The 24,221-nt window shown below is 41.5% G+C and overlaps 1 protein-coding gene across 5 annotated transcripts in view; it reads right to left on the bottom strand.

Annotated features, from left to right (window-relative positions):
• Positions 1-23,756, bottom strand: part of CCSER2 (coiled-coil serine rich protein 2) — a 187,127-nt gene extending 163,371 nt beyond the window's left edge. For 4 of the 5 annotated variants that reach the window (XM_030797953.1, XM_030797954.1, XM_003274472.3 and 1 more), the window contains exon 1: positions 23,512-23,756. The gene's annotated coding sequence lies outside the window, so the exon portion shown is untranslated. Of the gene's footprint in view, positions 1-23,065; positions 23,132-23,511 lie in introns of all 5 variants that reach the window. The other variant, XM_030797951.1, reaches the window with a different exon arrangement.
• Positions 23,757-24,221: the final 465 nt, after the last annotated feature.

Genomic DNA, 24,221 nt, shown 5'->3' with positions numbered 1-24,221 from the left:
AATACAAGTAATTTCAAAAACATAAGCATAATGAAAATATCTACAACATACACTCAATAGCCTAATTAAAGACTCTTTTTTTTTTAATACTCAGCATCTAGCACAGAGCCTGGCATATAACAGATGTTAGTACATACAAATGAATAATGTCCTGGGGCTGGCTCAGGCTGCTCTCTCAAGAGACAGGAACACCTGTGGAAGACAGGTTATACAGGATCTCCATGACCAAGGCAAGAAACTGTCCTTCCTATGCAACCAGAAGGTGGAAAGGCTTAACTGTCCCTGCTGAAAACAAAAGAGGAGAACATGACTGTCAGGGCCCTTAATGATAACTAATTTTTACCAAGTAGGTGTATGTGTAGCACTGTGCTATTCACTTATAAGAATTGTATCTTAGGCTGGGCACGGTGGCTCACGCCTGTAATCCCAGCACTTTGGGAGGCCAAAGCAGGTGCATCACCTGAGGTCAGGAGTTCGAGATCAGCCTGGCCAATATGGTAAAACCCTGTCTGTACTAAAAATACAAAAATTAGCCAGGTGTGGGGGCACATGCCTGTAATCCCAGCTACTTGGGAGGCTGAGACATGAGAGTCAGTTGAACCTAAAAGGCGGAGGTTGCAGTGAGCCGAGGTTGTACCACTGCAATCCAGCCTGGGTGACAGAGACTCTGTCTCCAAAAAAAAAAAAAGAATTATCACATCTTAACCTTAACCTCCTACCTTAACAACTACTAGATAGGTATATTTATTCCCATTTCACAGATGAAGAAATAGCTTTAGAAAACTTAAGTAATTTGTCCAAGTTCACATAGAGAGTCAGGAATCAGGACCACTGAACCTGTCAGTGGCACTTAATATGGTAAGAGGAGGTGGTGGCGGCGGCGGCGGTGGTAGTGGTGATAGGTACTCTTTGAAATATAAAGACACTACCAACAAACTTTTACATATACAGAAACCTTGCCCACTCACCGAGAAGACTGCTCCCCACCTCATTCTTCCTACTCCCCAAGTGCTGCTCCAATAACTAGCAGGCCTGAGGAGACACTGCCACCTAATGGCCAGTGCCATGAACTATGTCTTGTGGCCCTGTTCCCACACCTCACCTTGGCTCCTCTACCTTCAAGATTGAGCCTCAAATTGTATGGACACAAATCACCTTTCTTTTTTTTTTTTTTTTTTTTTTTTTTTGAGACGGAGTCTTGCTCTGTCGCCAGGCTGGAGTGCAGTGACGCAATCATGGCTCACTGCAACCTCCGCCTCCTGAGTTCAAGCAATTCTCCTGCCTCAGCCTCCTGAGTAGCTGGGACTATAGGCGTGTGCCACCACACCCAGCTAATTTTTTTTTATAGTTTTAGTAGAGACAGGGTTTCACCATGTTGGCCAGGATGGTCTCGATCTCCTGACCTCGTGATCCGCCTGCCTCGGCCTCCCAAAGTGCTGGGATTACAGGCGTGAGCCACCGCGGCCAGCCTACAAGTCACCATTTTGCCTATCTTGCTCTCATGAGTGATCCATCCCACACAATCTCTTATTCTGGCACTATCCATAGAACACTGTACCAAAAGAAATGTTCTCCATCTGCCCTTACCCAATACATGTATCTGCCCTGTCAATACAGTAGCCACTAGCCAAATGTGGCTATTATTACAATGTGATAAGGCCACAAAATAAGCATTCTTAAACTACATTAAAAGAAATACAGTCTTAATGCAGACTACTGAAATCTCACTTAATTCTAGTTGGAATGACATTTCCAAGCATTGTATTTTCTCCTTTCTTATTAAACTAATTATAAAATACTCTATATTTTAAAATTTCTGGGCCAGGCATGGTGGCTCATGCCTGTAGTCCAAGCTATTCAGGAGGCTGCAATGGGAGGATCACTTAAGCCCAGGAGTTCGAGTCCAGCCTGGGTAACACAGTGAGACCCAGTCTCTTAAATAAACAAATAAAGCCAGGTATGGTGGCTCACACCCGTAATCCCAGCACTTTGGGATTTTGGGAGGCCAAGGTGAGTGGCTCACTTGAGGCAAGGAGTCTAGAACTGCCTGGCCAACAGGACGAAACCTCATCTCTACTAAAAATACAAAAATCAGCCAGACATGGTGGTGGCAGATGCCTGTAATCCCAGCTACTCTGGACACTGAGGCACGAGAATCGCTTGAACCTGGGAAGTAGTGATCTGAGATCACACCACTGCACTCCAGCCAGGGTGACAGAGGAAGACTCTGTCTCAAAGAAAAAAAAAAAACAAAACTTCTCCCTATAATTCCACCACCCTAACATAACTATACAACTATTCTCATTACTTCATGTACCCTTCTAAATTTCATCTACACACACAGAGTCAGCTATATGAACTATCTAGGTACAATTTAATGTTCTACTTTTAAAATATCATTGTTTTATAAATATATCCCACAGTTCTACAGTTATATTTGTTATTTTAAGGGCCACAATATATTACATTGAATTAATGTGCTATAAATCATTTAATCACAGATAACTGGACCAAAGATCATAAATATCTTTATCCTTCATTATACCACTTTTAGAGCTACCCTGGCAAAAGGGATACAAAGGACGTAAGGGTAAAGAAACATGCCACATGATGAAAAGCTCAAGCACTTATAAATGGTTTAGCCTAACAAAGCCAAGAGCATACATGACGGTTGCTGTCAAATAGTTTAAGATACTATATGTAGGGTCAAAATAGTTTAAGTTGTGACAAAGGGGCAGAACTAGGATCAATGAATAGAAATAAGAAAAGGGTAGTTTTCAGCCCAAAAACTAAAACTTTTCAAACTACCAAAATTATTCAACAAAGTAAACTACATAAAACACTAAGCTGTCCATCTGCGAAAGCATTAAAAAATAAGCTAGATAAGCACTTGACAGAGATAGTGCAGACTCTTAAATTGGTGGGAGGTAAGACTAGATAACCTCTCAGGTTTCCTTTCACTCAAATATTCAAATATTTATTAATCATCTGCTATAATTCTAGCAATGTGCTAGGTACACAAAAGTGCACAAAACAGACCTGGGCCCTATGCATTTTGCAGTTACAACCTAGTGTAGGAAATAGAGAAAAAGAAAAAAAAACAATTAAATAATTACAAATCATAAGTGCTATAAAGGAAAACAACAAAATGCTTTAGGAAAAATAACAAACTGGGCATCAAGTAAGGCCTCTCAGAGGGAGAATATTTTAAAGTTGTGGACTAAAGAAGAGTTAAGCTACGCAGAGAGTGCTCTGGCGCAGTGGAAAGCCACTTAATGTATAAACTGGAGCATGACGCAATCTGATGTACTTTTTTAAATTATCATTACTTTTTGGAGACGGAATCTCGCTCTGTCACCCAGGCTAGAGTGCAGTGGCACGATATCGGCTCACTGCAACCTCCACTTCCCAGGTTCAAGCAATTCTCCTGCCTCAGCCTCCCTAGTAGCTGGGATTACAGGTGCCGCCACCATGCCTGGCTAATTTTTGTATTTTTAATAGAGATGGGGTTTCACCATGTTAGCCAGGCTGGTCTTGAACTCCTGACCTCAGGTGATCCGCCTGCCTGGGCCTCACAAAGTGCTGGGATTACAGGCGTGAGCCACTGCACCTGGCCGATCTGATTTACATTTCTAAAAGATCATTCTGGCTGTTATGTGGAGAATGAATAGGAAAGAAGAAAATGTAGAAGCAGGAAAAAATCAGGTAGGAAAGTAGGTAGGAGTCCAGATGAGAAACAATGATAGACTAGGCTGGTTGAAGTAGATGAATAGAAAGGTATAGACAAGTTTCTTTCTTTTTTTTGAAACAAGGTCTTTCTCTGTCGTCCAGACTGGAGTACAGTGGGGTGATCATAGTTCGCTGCAGCCTCGACCTCCTGGGCTCAAGCAGTCCTCTCATCTCAGCCTCCCTAGTAGCTGGGACCACAGGCACATGCCACCACACCCAGCTAATTTTTTAATTTTTGTAGACGGGGGTGGGGGTGTGTGGTCTCACTATGTTGCCCAGGCTGGTCTTGAACTCCTGAGCTCAAGTGACCCTCCTGCTTCCCGAAGTGCTGGGATTATAGGCATGAACCACTGCACCCAGCCAATAGATGGGTTTCAAGATATATAGGGGAGACAGAAACTACAGGACTCAGTGATGGGTTAAACTCAAAGGATAAAGTTAAAAGAGAAACCAAATAAGCTTCAGGTTTCTGGCTTGAATAATAAATGGGATTGTGCTGTCATTTTCTGAGACAGGAAAGTTTGTGGGAGGCATGGATGTGGATCAAAACAGGAATCCAACTTTAAGTCACCATGATTGTCTTTAGACCCTTAATAGAAAGTTTCTACTAAAAATTACTCATGACTCATTCTTTGCTCTTTAAAAAGCAGTCTGTGGAAGGGGAAATACCATAAAGGTGACTGGGCCAATTGAACAAAAAATTGGAATACAAATAGTAGATTAAACTATTGCGTCAATGTTAAATTTAGTGAAGTCCACACTGTACAATTTTTTTTTAAATCCCTATGACTGGGAAATACATGTTGAAGTATTTAGGAGATAAAGGGCCATAATATGCATATAAACATATATATACCTATTCATATATACATATACATGAAAGAGAGCAAACGGTAAGAACATGGCACAAAATATTAACAACAGGTAAATCTGGATAAAGAGTATTTAGATACTCTTTGTACTATTCTTGGTCTTGCAACATTTCTCTGAGTATAAAATTATTACCAAAAAAAACCCAAAACTTTTTTTAAGACAGTCCCAGATTTCTCTTATTCACGCCAAATAATTGAAATTCCTTTAAACTCACCTCATATGTATCTCCCTCCTCAACCCACTCCATCATGTCTCATCCATTACACACAGTAGTGGCCCCATCAGGGAGACAAGGAACATACACAATATACTCTATATAAAGAAATGGCATAAGAAGTGAGGATTGCCAAGAGGCTTCTTGCAATCTTCCATCTCCCATGAAGTAGCATGTGCTCTCTGAAATGTACTATGTCCTGATCTGTAACAGATGGCTGGATGATAGACTCCTTTCAGTTCTGGATCTACTCTTCTCATGTAATATATAGCAATAAGTCTACCAAATTAGCATGATCATGTGATATCTGCAGATTAGATGTTCCTCCTACATATGCCCATGGTTTAGCTGGGTATCCCTAGGTATAGCAATTATTACACTATTTTATTTTTAAAATCATGTTTTCCTGTGTTCTACTTTCTCCACTAGACTGAGAGCTCCTTGAAGACAAGGAGCACAAAATATTTATTTTTTTTAATTCCTAAAGATTATTCTAATACATGGCCAGGTGCGGTGGCTCACGCTTGTAATCCCAGCACTTTGGGAGGCCGAGGTGGGCAGATCACCTGAGGTCGGGAGTTCAAGACCAGCCTGACCAACACAGAGAAACCCCGTCTCTACTAAAAGTACAAAATTAGCCAGACGAGGTGGTGCATGCCTGTAATCCCAGCTACTCGGGAGGCTGAGGCAGAAGAATCACTTGAACCAAGGAGGCAGAAGTTGCGGTGAGCCAAGATTGCACCACTGCACTCTAGCCTGGGCAACAAGAGTGAAACTCCATCTCAAAAAAGATTATTCTAATACATAAAAAGACACTTAATAAAAGCTATTGGGTGAAGAAATAAGCATCACTGAAAAATCTTTCTTATGATTGCAGCTCTACTAAACATTACTTTTTTTGCCCTTGGATATAGCTGTATGTAGAAAGTCTCACTCTAATTCAATAGTGAAGGAGACATAACTTCTAGGGGTTGCTGACAAACAAGTGAAAATGCCTATGACCTTATACACAATCCCAAAATCTTGTTTACTTAAATAATTATCATTATAATTTTATAAAATATGATTAATAAAAAGTAAAATATCTTGGGCCTGAGTCTCAACCACACCTTAAAATTAAAGTACATTATATTTAACCCACAGTACAATTGGTCAAAACAACGTAAGGAACACTTCAGTGACAAGAAAACACATCATAGTCTAAACCTTTGTTCTCTATTATAAAATAATCTAAGTAAAATTATGTAAGGTAAGAACATTCAACTGAGTAAACAAATTAAAATCTAATCATTTTACTGGGAAAGGGCAGTTTTTCAAATGCTACAACAAAACTCGCCAAATAGAAGAGTATTCAACGAGAACGTACATAAAGTACTCCAAAAACAAAACTGTGTAAATAGACATGTATCTTTATCCAAAATGATTATATGGTAACACTCAAAACGTCCCAGTACCAAATGTCAAAATACCAAATGCTTTTAAAGTATGTTTCTGAGTTGTATTAAGAGGAGGAAAATACAATGTTTCTTACTCAGCTAGGTATTCTGTCCATATTCTTGCTGTCAATTCTCCTAGTTCCCTTAAGATCTCCCCAACTCATGGAATACAACGCACGTGATAATTTGTAATAGTTCTCAAACTCGTCCTGTCCTCTCCTCATTTCTTAATCTAGAATCTTACTAGCCAGTATTCTAGCACAGGCCTACTTAATTTTCCGCCTTCAGTTTCTTCCCCTTCAATCCATTTTTTACACTTTTCCTGAGATTAGTATTCAAAATTCTAATTCTGATCATGTCACTCTTCAATTTTAAAATCCTTCAATAACTCTCTAAAGTACAAATACCTAAAAACAGCAGCTGATATTTATTAAGTACTTGTGTGCCAGGTACAAATGTTACCTGATTTAAACCTCACAACAATCCTACAGTGTAGATATTTTTATTATTCTCATTTTGCACATTTAAGGAAATTGAAACTTAGGGAAATCACATATAGACACACAGCTAGTTGAGTGCGTGCAGCTAAAATTACCCAAGCCTTCAAATTGCAGCTTTGGTATTCCTTTACAGCTGCTCCCTCTCACCACTAACCAACAAACCTGCCTTCCAACCACACCAAACCACCTCAGGATCTGTAACCATAAGATGCTCTTTCAGGACTCCTTACCAAAGTGCACACTACTCACCAAAGTGCACACTACTCCCTTGACTCAAAATGCTACTTGTCCACCATGGGAATTCTCTCCAAAGCATTCTTCCTTTCTTTCCCACCTTCCCTAGGGAGAATCCTCTGGACAGAATAACATAAGCCAAAATGATACACACATCCCACTATCAACTTCAAAATGCTGCAATACAGAGTACTCAAACAGATTTTCCAAGGTAATGTCCATGTGACAATCTAGTGCCAGCCTCATAAACCCCTAAATTCATCAGAGGTAAATAAAGATCAACAATAAAGAAACATATATTCAAAAGATAACATTAAAAAAGAAAAAAAGCAACAGCAAAAACAAAAAAAAGCCCTTAATACTTTTGTAAAATATTCACAAAATATAAATTGTTATTTTGAAACATGTGCAAAATACATTTAGAATAAGGGAATCTTAAGTTTTAAAGTAGAAAATACTGCAAATTTGGACTTTCTTTCACAGCACAAATAAGACAAATCCTATCTAAGATCTACTATTAGCAAACAAAAAAAAAAAATTCAAGAGACTAAAGAGCTCTTCTATGACTATGTCTGGGGTCAAAAAATAATTCTGCAATACTAAACAGCTTGTGCTTATGAAACACATCAAATGATGCAGAGGTACAGTAATTATGTTACCACATCTCAAGCATCAGCATATTATGCCAGTATCTTCCAGGAACATGACACAGTGATATCAGGAGTTTCTCCTGGGTATTAACTGACAAACAGCATCTTCACAGTACTAGTCAAATACATTAGGTTACAATTCCACACACTAATACTCAAATTTTGTCTATTCCAGTCTCAAGATCTTCCTGTAGTTAATTGCTCTTATACTGTCATGTGGATAAATAAGCACCAAACGTTACCTGCAAACTTTTAATCTCTTTTCTGGCCCATTAATAAAATGTCTACAAGATCATTTCTGGCACACATCCCAGCCAGAGCCATTTCCATACAACTTTTCTTGCCTTTTCCCTGCAATACTAACACATTATCTTCTTAAACCTTAAGTAAATTTTTTGTAAAAAGTAAAAATTACTTCATAACAATGTCATCTAATTGAGATATTTAGGAAATCGACCTTTAATGGATACAGAATAATCAGTCCATGGTTTAAGCACTATTCTAGGGTGGTCAACTCAAAACTGTAGTTTTTGTTTGGCATTCCTACTGGCTATAACCAAAATGCATTTCCTGAATACTTGTTTTGTATAATACCCAGGACCAGGTAGAGTACTTACACTGATAGAGCTTTTTACAGTGGTCTACTCTAGATATTAGACCTAGCCCAAGGAAACAGTAAAGAGAATGAAGAGAGAAGAGATACCTCACAAAGACTTGACAACAAATGGAAAATGAGAGATAAGAGAAGTCTGGATTACTCCCAGGTTTATACTTTGGGCACCTGAATGACTGGCAGTATCATTAACTAAGTATCATAAACTGGCAGTATCATTAACTGGCAGTATCATTAACTAAAATTAGCTGAATACATGAACAAGAGACAGTAAAGACAGCTGGAAAAGAATAGGTATGAAAGAGAAACAAGGCCAGGCATAATGGCTTATACCTGTAATCCCACCACTTTGGGAGGCCAAGGTGGCCGTTTGAGGTCAGGAGTTCAAGACCAGCCCGGCCAACATGGTAAACCCCGGACTCTACTAAAAACACAAAAATGAGCTGGGTGTAGTGGCAGGTACCTGTAATCCCAGCTACTTGAGAGGCTGAAGCAGGAGAATTGCTTGAACCCAGGAGGCAGAGGTTGCAGTGAGCAGAGATCGCACCACTGCACTGGGCAACAGGGCGAGACTCCATCTCAAAAGAAAAAAAAGGAAAAAGAAACAGAAAGAGAAACAGGAGAATGACGCTTTGGAAGGCAAAGAAAGTTCAAGAACATGGGCATGATGGTCTAAGGTTCACAGTGGATTTAACAATTAAGAACTATGTCAACAGATAGATATAGTTTCTGTAAATAGAGGAAGCAAAAGTAAAATGTTGTGGGGGAATGAGTAGTACACAATCAAGGCAAAAAAAAGAATGAGTGAAGTGTGTTTGGAACAGAATGTAGAAGAGTTTTGCTGGATGAAAGGTTCATGTAGCAGAAGACAAGAAAAGGAAGTCTGAGTCAAGGACTTTGAATTCTAGATTTTATTTTTGGAGTTTATTCTGTGAACAGGAGAAGGAAAGGCATGTAACATTTTTTCTCCCTTTTTAAGACAATTTTCTCAACCCTTTCTGATGACAGGGTACATGAGGAACTGGAATGACAAGAGTTAAGGCAGGAGTAGCTACTAAGGGGTCTTACAATTATCTAAACATAGTAATGAGGACCTGAAAGAGACTGGCAGTAGCCAAAGGAAAAAATAAGTAATATGTGAAAGAGATATTCTTTATTCCCAGGCTGCCTGTGATACTGTGATATGATATCATATCCCATACATATTTGGTCTCTGCCCCTGGTTCCTGACACATAGCTCCTAAAACCCATGGAATCTCCAGAGTGATGAGTATCTTTTGTATGCTAATGAGGACTGCTAGCTGGGGACCCCTAGTTAACCTCAAGATGGAAGCTGGTCACCAGAAAGACGAGAGAATGAGTACAGGTTGGGACTTCTCAGCCCCATCCCGCAACCTCCAGGGAGGGGAAGGGGACTGAAGTTGAGTTGATCACCAATGGCCAATGATGTAATCAATCATACCTATGTAATAAAACCTCCATAAAAGGCCAAAAGGACAGGGTTCAGAGAGCTGAATACGTGAGATACCTGGAGAGTGGTACACCCAGAGAGGACAGAGAAGCTCCACGCCCCTTTCCATTACCTACCCTATTCATCTCTTCCATCTGGCTGTTCATCTATATTTCTTGTAATATGCTGTTTAATAAATGGGCAAACATAAGTAAAGTGTTTCCCTAAGTTCTATGAGCTGCTCTAGCAAATTAACTGAACCCAAGAAGGGGGTCATGGGAACCCCAATTTATGGCTGGTCATAGACACAGGTCACAACCTGGAGCATGCATCTGATGTGGCAGGAGGGATGGCGCCATCTTGTGGGACTGAGCCCTTATCCTACAGGATTTAACACTATCTACAGGTAGACAGTGTCAGATTGGAACTAAATTATAGGGCATCCAGCTGTTCTTCACTGGAGACTATGGTGTCAGAATTGCTTGGTGTCCGGCAAAACAGTCTCCACACATTTAGTGTAAGAGGTGCTGTGTGGCCAAGTGCTGTGTGGCTCACTCTTGTAATCCCAGCACTTTGAGAGGTCGAAGCAGAAGGATCACTTGAGGCTAGGAGTTTGAGACCAGCCCAGGCAAGATAGCAAAACTCCGCCTCTTAAAAAAAAAAAAAAAAAAAAAGAGTTACAAAGGCCAGGTGCGGTGGCTTGTGCCTGTAATTCTAACACTTTGGGAAGCCAAGGTGGGAGGATCCTAGAGGCCAGGAGTTTGAGACAAACCCGGGCAACTTGGCAAAACCCCACCTCTACATAAAAATGTTAAAAAATTAGCTGGGCATGGTGGCACATGCTTGTAGTCCCAGCTACTCGGGAGGGCACATCACTTGAGTCCAGGAGGTTAAAGCTGCAGTGACCTATAATCAAGCCACTGCACGCCAGCCTGGGTGACAGAACAAGACATCGTCTCAAAAAAAAGTGTTGTACTGAGTGGTACGTGAGAGTAGGAAAAACACTGTTTTTCTTTCCTATCTTCTAATAGCGCCCTAAATATTCCACTATTACTGTATTACCACACTTACCACATTGTATCATAATAATTTGCAGACTGGGACCTTCTCTTGTTCAGCCTCTTATTACTAACAAGTCAGGAACACAGGAAGTGGCCAAAAAATGTTTGTTGAACTCAGTAACTCATCAGATGTAGAAGACCTACAGATACTACACAGAAACCTAAATGACGTGTAAGATGGTGACAGAGAAAACACTAATGGAGAAGCCAAGAGGGGGATCAAGTTTAGGGGATGAGTGTCAGGGTAGAGGATGGTTAAGGTTAACATCCAAATACAGACGTCAAAGACGAAAAAAAATAAAACCAGAGAAGGAAAAAAGATTTAGACAAAAATAGAGATATGGGATAGAAAATAAATCATCAACAAGTCTCATTATTTGCTCATGAAAAGAATATTTAATAAATATGAATTTCCTAAGACTTTAGAATATGACTGTCTTTAAGAACACTGTTCGAATTGCTCATTTGTATATTCTGTACAAATTGAATGGCGTAAATTTCCAACCAAATGGGTCAATCAAAACTGGGTCAATGTTGGATAATTATTTGCTTTACTCATTCATTCAACAAAAAATTTACTGAGTGTCTATAAGTGGGGGCAAGAGAGCAACCTGTCACGAAAACAAACAGTAAAATATAGCAAATACCATAACAAAAAAACTGCATAATGTTAACAGGAACACAGGTTAACAGAATATAATGAAGGATAGATGGAAGAGGCATAATGAACATATGTCTAGCAGCTTTCCTGGAAGAAGAGGCATCTATGTTGGGCTCTTAAAAAGATAAAGTGATGGCCGGGCACAGTGGCTCATGCCTGTAATCCCAGCACTTTGGGAGGCCGAGGCAGGTGGATCACCTGAGGTCAGGAATTCAAGACCAGCCTGGCCAACATAGTGAAACCCCGCCTCTGCTAAAAATATAAAAAATTAGCCGGGCATGGTGGCATGCACCTGTAATCCCAGCTACTCGGGAGGCTGAGTCAGGAGAATTGCTTGAACCTGGGAGGTGGAGGCTGCTGTGAGCAGAGATTGTGCCTTTGCACTCCAGCCTGGGCGACAAGAGTGAAACTCCATCTCAAAATAAAAAAATAAAAAAGATAAAGTGATTTAATGAGAAGGCAGAGAAGATGAATGGTATTCTACAAAAAAAAGAAATAGTGGCCAGGCACAGTAGCTCATACATACCTGTAATCCCAGGACTTTGGGAGGCCAAGGCGGGCATATCACCTGAGGTTGGGAGTTCGAAACCAGCCTGACCAGCAACATGGAGAAACCTCGTCTCTACTAAAAATACAAAACCAGCCAGGCGTGGTGGCACATGCCTGTAATCCCAGCTACTTGGGAGGCTGAGGCAGGATAATCACTTGAACCCAGGAGACAGAGGTCACGGTGAGCCAAGATCACGCCACTGCACTCCAGCCTGGGCAACAAGAGCGAAACTCCATCTCAAAAAATAAAAAATAAATTAAAAAAAAAAAGTAATACTATGTGCAAAAGCAGACAGATGTCAAAGCATTTCTCATTTTCATGGAACCTCCTCTTGGAGGACTATCTGTATGCTAATAAAAAATCTGATCTTTACTCTGTAGTCCTATGGTAAGAAACATCACATGTGCATTAGAATCCCCTAGGGAGGGTGGGCACGGTGGCTCATGCCTATAATTCCAGCACTTTGGGAGGCCAAGGTGGGAAAACTGCTTGACATTAGGAGTTTGAGACCAGCCTGGCCAACACAGCAAGACACCCTAGGGAGTACTCCAGATTCCCTAAAGCATGTGCAGGCAAAAGGTGGCTAAACAGGCAAAAAAAAAAAGAAAAGAAAATTAACTTCTGTAGAGAATGGGGAGCCACAAAAGATTTTTTTTAGCAAAAACAGAACCGGGTCAGATCTGTGTTTCGGAAATCCAAAAGTCAGGGGCGTGGATCAGTGGCTAAGGGAAGAAAATCTGGAGAAAGACCAATGAAGAGGGTTAAGAAGCAACTGCAATGATGCTCCAACACTAAATATTGACTACTACTTACTTAAACATAAATGAACCACGAAAAGAGGCATATAAAGTGCTATAACTGTAATATGTGCTTTCAACATAGTTTCTGAATTCATCTCAAACATCAACTCAATAATCGTAAGCAGTTACGGTAAAATGAGATCAGGTACGTTAGAAAAAAAAAAGGGGTGGTGGAGAAGAGTTAGCTGTCAAAATTTCCCTGGAAAAGTTGCTCATTTGTTCTTCAATTTAACTTTTTTTTAAAAAAGGTAAAACCACCATAACAAATAGGTTGCTAAATCAAAATTTTGAAGCTACTACAAGGCGAGCACTGCACAAAACTGCAGTACAGTCCATCATGATGATGATGATGGACCTTGAGTGCACAGATTAGGATAAAGTTAATTTCATTTACATTTCAACGACGTAGATCCTGCATTTTTTTCTCTGTTGAAACATTTTATTAACTACATATATTTGTATTGTGAAAGTAAAAACTTGGGACCCTAACTTCACTATGCCACAAGAAAAAAATTAAGCTGGAAGCTGAGTCACAAAAGAAGCTGCCTTTCCTTTTGTTTTTTGTTGGGGTTTTTTTTGTTTGTTGTTTTTGTTTTTGAAGTTTTTTTTTTGGAGTTTCTGTCTTGTTGCCCAGGCTGGAGTGCAATGACGCGATCTCGGCTCACTGCAACCTCTGCCTCCCAGGTTCAAGCAATTCTCCTGACTCAACTCAGCTTCCCAAGTAGCTGGGATTACAGGCATGCACCATGGACCATGCCCGGCTAATTCTGTATTTTAGTAGAGATGGGGTTTCACCGGTCATGCTGGTCTCGAACTCCTGACCTCAGGTGATCCACCTGCCTCAGCCTCCCAAAATACTGAGATTACAGGCTGAGCCACCGTGCCCAGCCCCGCTCCTTTTGTTTCTAAGCTGATAGCTACAGATAAGAAGTTAGGCCGGGTGCGGTGGCTCACGCCTGTAATCCCAGCACTTTGGGAGGCTGAGGTGGGCGGATCACCAGGTCAGGAGATCAAGACCATCCTGGCTAACACGGTGAAACCCCGTCTCTATTAAAAATACAAAAAATTAGCCGGGCGAGGTGGCGGGCGCCTGTAATCCCAGCTACGCGGGAGGCTGAGGCAGGAGAATGGCGTGAACCCCGGGGGGCGGAGCCTGCAGTGAGCCGAGATCGCGCCACTGCACTCCAGCCTGGGTGAAAGAGCTAGACTCCGTCTCAAAAAAAAAAAAAAGAAGAAGTTAAATGTGTCCATGAGTAACTACTCAGTGTTCACCTTATCTTATGTAAAGCACCGATTTACTGAGCACTAAACAAATACATAACCGACTATTCCCCTACCTGCTCCTTTTCTTTCGTAACATGTGGATTCAGTAATGTGATAATACCCTCCCTCTTGCCCCTCCAGCCTGCTTTTTCCATTTAAATACTGAAGCCTTCAAAATCATCTTTGGAGACAGACTTGTCTCTCTGGCATGCATCCTTAACCTTGGCAAAATAAATTTCTAAATTGATTGAGACCTGTCTCAGATACTTTTTGGTTTACAGTATATAAATAAGAATACAAAAAAAGAAAAGCATCCATCTTTTAAAAAAGAATTCCTTGACTGGACATCCCCTCCCGCTACCACCCTGTTATTTAGCTTTACTTTATAGCAAACTCCTTGAAGGAACTGTCTATCCCAGCAGTCTACAATTCCTTTCCTCCAATTCTCTCTTAAGCCCACTCCAATCAAGTCTTCACTTCCACCACTAAACCAGAAACAACTTGTTAAGGTCACCAATGATTTTCATATTACTATATCTTAGTCCTCAATCTAATAGCATCTGACACAGCTGATTACTCACTCGCTCCTTCTTAAAACATTTCACTGGGCTTCACTGATACAACTCAGTCTTAATTCTCTTCCTTCTTTATGGGTGTGCTGCTTCTTGGTCTCCTCTGCTAGTTTCTCTCTCTCTGAAAACATTACAGGATCCCAAGGCTAACTTGTGGGACTTCTCCAGCCACACTCACTCCCTAAATTATTTTAATCCATTCTCGAGGCATTACATACTATCTCTCTGCTAATAACTGGAAATTTATATATCTCTAACCCAGACTTCTGCTGTGAACTGCAGACTTGTGCATACCCAGCTCTCTTCACAATATGTCCACTTAGATTACTAACTTAAAATGTCCAAAACTGAACTCATTACTTCCCCCACTAAAACCCAGCTTCTTCTGCACTCTTACCCATCTCAGGAAATGTTAACTCCATTTGTCCAGTAGTTCAGGCCAAACTCATAGCCCACATTCAATCCATCATTAAACTGTTGGCTCTGCCTTCAAAATTTATACAAAATGTGAGCACTTCTCCCAATCCCTGCCTAAAATCATCATCTCCCACTTAGGATTACTGCTGCGCCTGCTAAATAATCTCATTATGCGCCACCCCTGACATTCTCTACATAGCAGCTGAGAGTTCTACTTATAACAAGTCAAAACTCTGGTGGCTCCCCACCTTTTAAAAGCCAGTCTCACTGGCCTACAACGCCATATACGATCAGGCATCCCCCCAACCAAACCCACCTCCCTGACCTCATCTACCAATCAATTCCCCTCAATGCCTGCACTGGCCTACTTGCCACTCCTAGAACAGGTAAAGCAAGCTTCAGCCACGGGATCTTCGCATTCCAGTTCTATCTTCATCAAGTACTCTCTCTCCTAATATCTGCATAGATCACATTCTCACTTCTTCAAGATCTCTGCTCAACTACTAGTTTTTATTACAGCCTTCCCTAACCACCTTAGATAAAACAGCAGCATCACCCATCACATGTTCTTTTCACCTCTTCCTGCTTTCTTTTTCTCCACAGCAAAGTAATAGATGACATATTACACATATACTTATTTTCTGTATCTTGTCATTAGAATGTAAGCTCCACAAAGGCAGAAAACTTGTTTTGTTGACTGAACTATTCCTAGCAAGTGCTCGGAATACATTTCTTGAATGAATGAATGAGAAAAAACCAGACTGAGGATCTATTCTCTAAGCCAGGATTGAAGGAATTTAGAATGTAAAACATCTCAAGTCCTGGAAAAACATGACTGCAAGAAAGGCCACAACAATGGCCAAGTCTACAACTCTAGCTGGTACCAATAATAAATAAAGGTTGACAAGCCATACCATACTATTCCTAAAATGAGGAAAATATACCTGAGAAAAAATTTTAAATAAGGAAAAAAAACAAAACAAAAAGATGGCCATCCCTGCCTCCCCACCCCGAAAAGAAATACCACCTGGATGTTTCCTATAAAGTAGCCTACCAACTCTGACCAAAATATCATCAAGTCCATTCTACAGACTTAAATAGCTATTATGAATAGCCCCTGTTTTTCTAAGCTAAGGTCTTCAGAGAAAATTATTATATAACTCCCAACCCTAACACTGGCTGCCAAGAGATAATGGTCAGAGAAAGCTCTCAAATTGCCCTAAAGCACTCAGGCTGCAACGAAATATCATTAATATGATGACAACAACAATTCAAAGTACCTTCTGGTATCTGTCTTGCTTCTTTGTCCCTAGCGTATTCGCTAGCGGCTTCGTCATCAAAGGTTTTGCAATCTTGACATGGGGGCAGTGTTGGGGAGGAGGGTAGGCAATTCAGAAAAACAGGACTGGAATTTAATTTTGCATCTTAAAGAAAAGCAGGGCCAGTTGTGGTGGCTCACATCTGTAATCCCAGCACTTTGGGAGGTAAAAGCAGGAAGGTCATTTGAGCCCAGGAGTTTGAGCCCAGCCTGGGCAACATGGGGAGACCCGGTCTCTATGAAAAATTTTTAAAATTAGCCAGGCATGGTGGTACATGCCTGTAGTCCCACCTACAGGTTGAGTACAGGTTGGGAAGCCAAGGCAGGAGGATAGCTAGAGCCCAGGAGGTCAAGGCTGCAGTGAGCCATGATGACACCACTGCACTCCAGCCTGGGTCCAGAGACCCTGTCTCAAAAAAAAAAAAAAAAAAAAAAAAAAAAAAAAAAGAGGGAGAAGTAGAATGCTAGGGAACAGAAAACACTTGCTCAGATACAAGATGTCACTGGGGTTTTCAATACCAGGCACCAAAAGAGAGATCACAGAAGGACCAAAACCCTAAGATGCCCATCATTCCTCAGCTAAAAAGCCATGCCTTGCATTTCTATTCCCACACACAGAACTCAAGATACAGGGTAGGAGACCATGCCAAAGTGAACAGCTGGGAGCAGTGATGGCAGGGAGAGCAATAACAACTATCATAACAAAGGGAAGGAAGGAGTAATCACTCATGCTTTTTCTCTTTTCCCTTTCCCACTGTCCTTAGCAAGGACATAAACGGGGTAGATGAAAACAGGAGAAGGCAGAGAACAGGGGGTAAAGATGGCCTGAAGCAAATGGTTGTAGAAAAAATCAAGAGCAAATTCCTTTACCAAGTAACTCTTTGAGAAATAGACATATGAAGTAAGTTAGGAGCTGACCAAGAAAATTTAAAACAAGCCCCTGTCTTACATAGCTATAAAGTACAAAGAAAACAGAGATTCTTAATTATTTGGAATAATCTGTGGCATTTTTAAGACCAATAATCTTCAAAGATGATCCAACTATATTAAAACTAAGCTACTGGTCAACTTGAAAAAGTAAACAGGTAAAAAACTTCAGTGCTCATGGATCCAACCTTTAAGAATCTTCTGGCTTCCCAATGGCTCCAAACCTTAATATAATCAACCAGAAGTCGTTAAAGGTAGAGAAGTAACTCTAGGACATTCCAAACCAATCAACTCATCAGAGAAGAGCTAAAAACTCAGAGATTACACCTCACATACTGTGATTGGTCAATTCACTTAAAAAGAAAGGACTGTTCTCATTGGTTGATCTCAATAGGCTGAATCACACCCCAGCATCAGCACCTGTAGCAAGCATAAGTCAGAAGCCAAAGAGGCAGAAAGCCATCAGATACTCAGAGAAAACTTAAGTAGTCAATAACAAAGGAAAGACAAGTTCACCCTATACAACCACAATCAGCTTATGACAGCAGGGTACACCAACCACAACTGTTTATAGCCTGAGGTGGCAGCATTCTACATGCTCACGTCTGTGCTAATACTTCCCTCCCCCTCTGCCTCCTCCCTGATGGCTCTTCCCCCATCCTCCCTGACAGCTGTCACATTCTAGAGCTACTCTTCCTCCACTCACTCTTTCATTTTGGTAATTTGGTGTTTCCAGTTCAGTCGCTTGACCTTTCTGTATTATCTCATCCTATATTCACTCATTCCTCTACTCAGTTCCTATCTTTGACAAGCACACAATCCAGTGGAGGAGACAAGATATGTCACTAGAATAGGTACAATACATCACAGTCGGCGCTGTGAAAGAAATTTAACAAAGTGCTGTGAGCACATATTCATCTGTCATTACCCCACTCAATGTCTTCCAAATCAATACTCTGCCTTCCCACTCTGTTGTATATCAGTTACTAAATCCTATTATCTTTCCAAAATATCCCGATCTCCACTTCCACCTCACAGTTTAGGCTTCATTTCTCACATGAATATTTCAACCACTTCCTATTATAAACATAATTCAATATATAGCCACACTGTCACACGAGCAATCTCCCTAAAAGAGATAACATACCACATCATCCCCTTGCTTTGCAACACCTAATCTATCCAATGTCTAAGAAATGAAGTCCAAATCCTTGGCATGGAAAATAAGATAATACTTTTGAAATAGCACCTTTTAAAAGCAGGCTGACTGAGTTCCAGTTCCAATGCTTACTACCTATGTTATCTTTGGCAGGTCACGGTCTCTAAATTTTCATATCCACAAAATGAGGATACTAAAAGAACCTACCTCCTAGGGTTGCTGTGAAGATTAGGTAAGAAACTCCATGCCAAGAACCAGCACAAAACCCAGCACTCAATGTTAACTATTATCCTGGGCTGTCTCATCTATCTAGAATGGGAGTAATCTACTCCCCAATGGGAGCAGATTACTAAGGTTTCCTTTCATACATTTTAGAATGATTAACAATAAGAGTTAAAGACAACCCTCTGGTTAATCTTGAACAGACAAAAATTTCAATTAACCAATATATTGCTGTCACAAAAATTTTAGTTTAACTAAAAACTTACCATAATTTACTAAAAAACAAGTACACATTTTTATTAAAGTTAGGTTATTTTGTTTTGTTTTCCTATTTAAGTTCAGAAAAAAGAATGGAAACATAATAATGTAGTTTTCTATAATATAAAATACACATAAATGAAATTTGATCTCAGTTGTATATTAACTTTCTAAATATATATACATAACAAAATGAACTCTAGAAGCTTAAGAAAATAAAAGTATGCATCAAACAGGTGCATGGCATTCATTCTCAAAAAACACAATCAAAGGACAAAAATCACTGACTTTTTTCTTTTATCTTTTTTCTTTAAAATAGAGATGGGGTCTCACTATGTTGCCCAGGCTGTTCTTGAACTCCTAGGCTCAAGCGATTCTCCAGCCTCACCCTCCCAAAGCACTGAGATTACAGGTGTGATCCACCACACCCAGCCACACTGATTTTTTTAAAAAAATATATAATATAGGGATTACCCGGTCTCTATTAAAAATACAAAAATTAGCCGGGCATGGGGGCACGCGCCTGTAGTCCCAGCTACTCAGGAGGCTGACACAAGAGAATTGCTTGAACCCAGGAGGCAGAGGTTGCAGTGAGCTGAGATGGCACCACTGCACTCCAGCTTGGTGACAGAGTGAGACTCTGTCTCAAAAAAAAAATATATATATATATATATATAAAATGTAAATTTAATATAAAACCTATAAAGCCTACAATAAGAAAAAATAGATCAGAAATATTTTCCAAGAGATTAATATATTTATGATGTTAGTGCTAATGAAAATGGGTGAGAAGATTCCAATAAATTTATGAACGATGGACAAATAAAGGAGAAAATAAAACTAGAAGAATACTGCATTTCCTTGTCTATTATGGATTATGATGTTAAACTGCAAGTAACCTTATCCTCATTTTTAAAAAACAAACTTTTAAAAGCAAAAACCTATAAAGTATGATAGAAGTGGTCAACCAAACTCCACTGGAGTCAGTGTAAATCAATATCTTTTAGAAGTAAATCTGATAATATTTTTCGAAATTAACAAAACCTTCATACCCTCTGACTTTGTAATACTGCTCCTGGGCCTTTAGCCCAAAGGAAAGAAGCAAAATGATAAACAGCTATATACTAACTGCATTATCTGCAAAATAGTAAACAATCTAGATGTCCAATTATTAAGAAATGACATTGTAACACTGTATAATCATCTAAAGGTATAAAAACTATAGCAAAAAATAAAACATCAAATATGAAAGCAAATATTAAGCATTATATGTATGCTGTATGCTTTATCATATAAAATCACTTAGATATGACAAGAAATAAGAAGAAAAATTAAAAGTTTGTTTTGATTTTTAAAATTTCTTTGACCATTAAGTTGTTTGTAACATAAAAAGCCTTTTGGAATTGGTCAGGCCCACACCACTACACATTTCATCTTTTTAGAGACAGCCACAGTCATCAATTTTTTCCCCCAAAATCCTATCACATAGGAGTAAGATAGGCTCTTCTCACAGACAAGCCACACAAGTAATTTTAGCCATGCTATTAGCCAGCTGCAACCTTCTTATATTAAAATCTCAGTCCGGGCGCAGTGGCTCACGCCTGTAATCCCAGCACTTTGGGAGGCCGAGGTGGGCGGATCACCAGAGGGTGGGAGTTCGAGACCAGCCTGACTAACATGGAGAAACCTCATCTCTACTAAAAATACAAAATTAGCCGGGCGTGGTGGTGCATGCCTGTAATCCCAGCTTCTCAGGGGGCTGAGGCAAGAGAATCGCTTGAACTCGGGAGGCGGAGGTTCCGGTGAGCCGAGATCGTGCCATTGTACTCCAGCCTGGGCAACAAGAGCAAAACTCCGTCTCAAAAAAAAAAAAAAAAAAAACCTCATTGTACCATCAAACCTTAACTGTATGTGAGATCTCCATATGGTGATCAGAAGCCACTTGTTATGGGGCATCTGGAGAGAGGACCCCAAGCACTGAGGTTAAAACTATCTGGCTGAGAGGAATAGTGAAGGTTAGGTTTCTCCCATATCCCCAAATGAATTATCATGTTTCTCAGCCACAAGGGTTTAAGTCCCTAGGAGTGGCAGCTATGGATTCAGAGAGAGAAAGTGCAAGCAGATTTGCACTCCCTCTGAAAAACTGGCAGCTCCTTCATTTCACCCCAAAGCACCATGGAGTAGTGAAAAACACACAATGACGAGGTCAGGAGATATGAGATGTAGGTGAGCCTAAGCAATCTCAAACAAGTTATTTGTCTTTTTAGGCTGAGTTGTTTAATGGTAAAATTTTTAAAGTTGAACCAAATAATCTGTTAATTCTTTCAAGTTCAATATTCTATTAATAGACCCTTTTTTCAGAACACATCCAAGTCGCTCACAACTCCCATTCAAATTGTAAAACAATTAAGATTTAGAATTAGGAGACTGGGGGCAAAAGCGAAATACACAGATGGTCAAAAGACCTGGACTGTAATCCCCACCATCCCTTTCTACCTGCATGACTTTGCACCTCAAAATAAAGTTGTAGGACCAATGAAACAGCAATCGTTATGGGTCATGCCCTTTTTATTACTGTATCATAAAATGGATTTTTTTTTAACATAACTGGGGTTTCATTCCTAACCAGCCTACAATCCCAGCACTTTGGGAGGCCAAGGTGGGCAGATCACGAGGTCAGGAGTTCGAGACCAGTCTGGCCAACATACTGAAACCCGTCTCTACTAAAAAAAAAATTAGCCAAGTGTAGTGGTGTGTGCCTATAATTCCAGCTACTCAGGAGGCTGAGGCAGGAGAATCGCATGAACCCGGGAGGCAGAGGTTGCAGTGAGCCGAGATGAGGCCATTGCACTCTAGCCCAGGCGACAGTGCAAGAATCTGTCTCAAAAAACACAAAAGAAACCCCAAAACCTGGTGGAGACAGACACATAAACAAATCATTAACTACCGGTTGACAAATACTAACTGCAGAGTGTACGAATCAGTTAAGACAAGAGGGATGAGATGTCTAGACAAGCCTCAGAAGTGATACTTTCGTAAGGTCTTCAAGGGCAGGTTGTTTACTAGGTAGAGAATTCTCAACAAAGAACACTGAAAAACCACAGAGGAAGATGTCATCTTCAGGGAACTGCAACAGTCTTATATAGAGAGGGCAGGCATAATGGTAGAAGATGACACTAGAATGTAGACAAATACCACTAATCATGAAGGACTTTGAATTTTATCGATATAGACTATGGAGAGTCACTGAAGGACTTGTAAATATGGATTCAAAGTCCCTTCCTCCAAAATAGGCAAAGGAGTTGAGTCAAAGCAACAAAAAATGCAGGTCTGAATGTGGAAGGGTAGAATTTTTACAGAATTCTTAATAGAGACTTTCTGCTTGCTTTCAGGATGGCTTCTAGTGCTTTCTTAACTATGGCTTATGCTGAAGTACGACAGTATGAATTACGGCTAAAGGGTTCAACAAAATGTGCATCTTTAACCTGAAGATTATTTGAAGTCAATGTTGTTTAGAACACAAACAAAAATAAAAAATAATAGTAACAAGCTTTCATAAGTTAAGAGAAACAAACAGTAATAAAGTCCAAGAGGAAGAAGACTGATTTCAGGCAAACACTCAGGAATATTTACATCTTTATCACATATGGATGACGGATAAGACATGTTTTGAACCCATCTTTTGCAGGAGAGCATCTTAAGTTCCTTTTGGTTAAAGAGCAGCTGCCATCTCTAAAGTCTCTAGTCTAAAAGATGATGCTTTAAAAAAAAAAAACTGGCCAAATTAATAGGTTCCGTTATATTTTAATGCTCAGGAGAAAAGGAATGCCTTTCATATGGCTATTTTAAAAAGCTTAAATCTCAATTTCTCTCACTTATAGGAGTGAGGTACCAACACTCTAATCTGAGACCACAGAGTCCCTGCATCAGTCATTTCCACTCCGCTAAGGCCTTGTCTGGGAGCAGCAGGTCTCATTGGTCGGGGAGCCCACACAGATGAATATGCAATTATTGAAATGGAAACTTAAGCTTCGCCACCAACGACCACCACAAAGGAGTCCTTTCACTCCTCCTTTTACTTTATCAAGAAAGTAGGTGTATTATTTTAAAATGTATGAAAATACATGTCTAAAGAGAAGAGAGAAGATCTGAACCTACGGCAACGGTGTGCCCCACCAAAGTTTCACCTCAGGATGTGTTTTAGGGTGTGTCTTTCATTTAGCCCTGTAATTGAAAGAAAAAAAAATCGAACTCACTCGGGGAGCCCCGGTACTTTCCCCATCCACCAGGCTCCGAAATCAGGGTGCCTCAGCCTCGCCCTGATTTCTCCTGAAAGGCGGCGGCGCCCGCGGCCCGAGGCCCCGCGCTATCACAGCCGCAGGGAGGGCGCCCTGCGGCCTCCCGGGTCCGCGCCCGCCCCGCGTCCGGCGGCTCGCGAGGGGCTAGAGAGGCTCACCCTGGAGGCCGGGGGACGGGAGGGCGCCACCGCCTCAGCCCGGGAGTCCGGGCTTCCGCCCCGCCCCGGACTGCGTGCCTGGTCTTGGGCTGCCCCCGGCGCTCGCCGCGACCCCGGCCCCGGCTCTGGCCCTGATCCCGGATCTCACCGTGCGGAGGTCGCGCTGCCTCCTCGGCCGCGGCCCAGCTCCAGGCCGCCCAGCGACCTGCGGGCCCGAGGACGGAAGGTGAGACGAAGGGCCGCCCGTCACATCCCCGCCAGCCCCGCCGCCCGAGCCGCAGCAACCAGCATCGCGTCCGCGGCCTGAGGGAGCGCCGGACTCCAAAGCCGCCGCGCCCCCTCCCTCGGCCGGCGCCCGCGGACTCCGCCCTCCAGGGCCCGCGCACCGCGCGCGCGCAGCCCCGCCCCGCCGCGGGCCCGTGCGCAGGCGCGAGCCGCACGGGCCTGCGGGGCCCGCCCCCACCGCCTGATCCGGCCTCAGCCCACCTCTGGCCCCGCCCTGCACTCACGCCAGGCTTTCCCAAGCTCCGCCTCCGCTTCGGGCCCCGCCCCCTCCGCCGACCTTGCCTGGCCGCCTCCTGACTCAGGTTTTTGCTCGGCCCACGCGCCAGTCTTGCGGCTGACCTCACCTCTAGCCGTCCCCTGGACTACATTTGCTGCTTGACTGCGGTCAGACCTGACAGCTCCTCCTCCTGGATGTGAAAAGTGAGGAGTGGTCTGAGCATTGGGCATGACTGAACCACGCACCTGCTTACCGCAACAAAACACAGGATCTTGCTAAAGCTGAGGGAAAGGGGCACCCCAAGTGCTGATCTGGTTTTCCTTTTTTTTTTTTTGAAACAGGTTGGAGTTCGGTGG

This window comes from Nomascus leucogenys, chromosome 18, assembly GCF_006542625.1.
Source record: "Nomascus leucogenys isolate Asia chromosome 18, Asia_NLE_v1, whole genome shotgun sequence".
Lineage (NCBI taxonomy): Eukaryota > Metazoa > Chordata > Mammalia > Primates > Hylobatidae > Nomascus > Nomascus leucogenys.
Note: the sequence above shows the minus strand (reverse complement) of the source record. Positions and strands in the feature narration are given on the sequence as shown.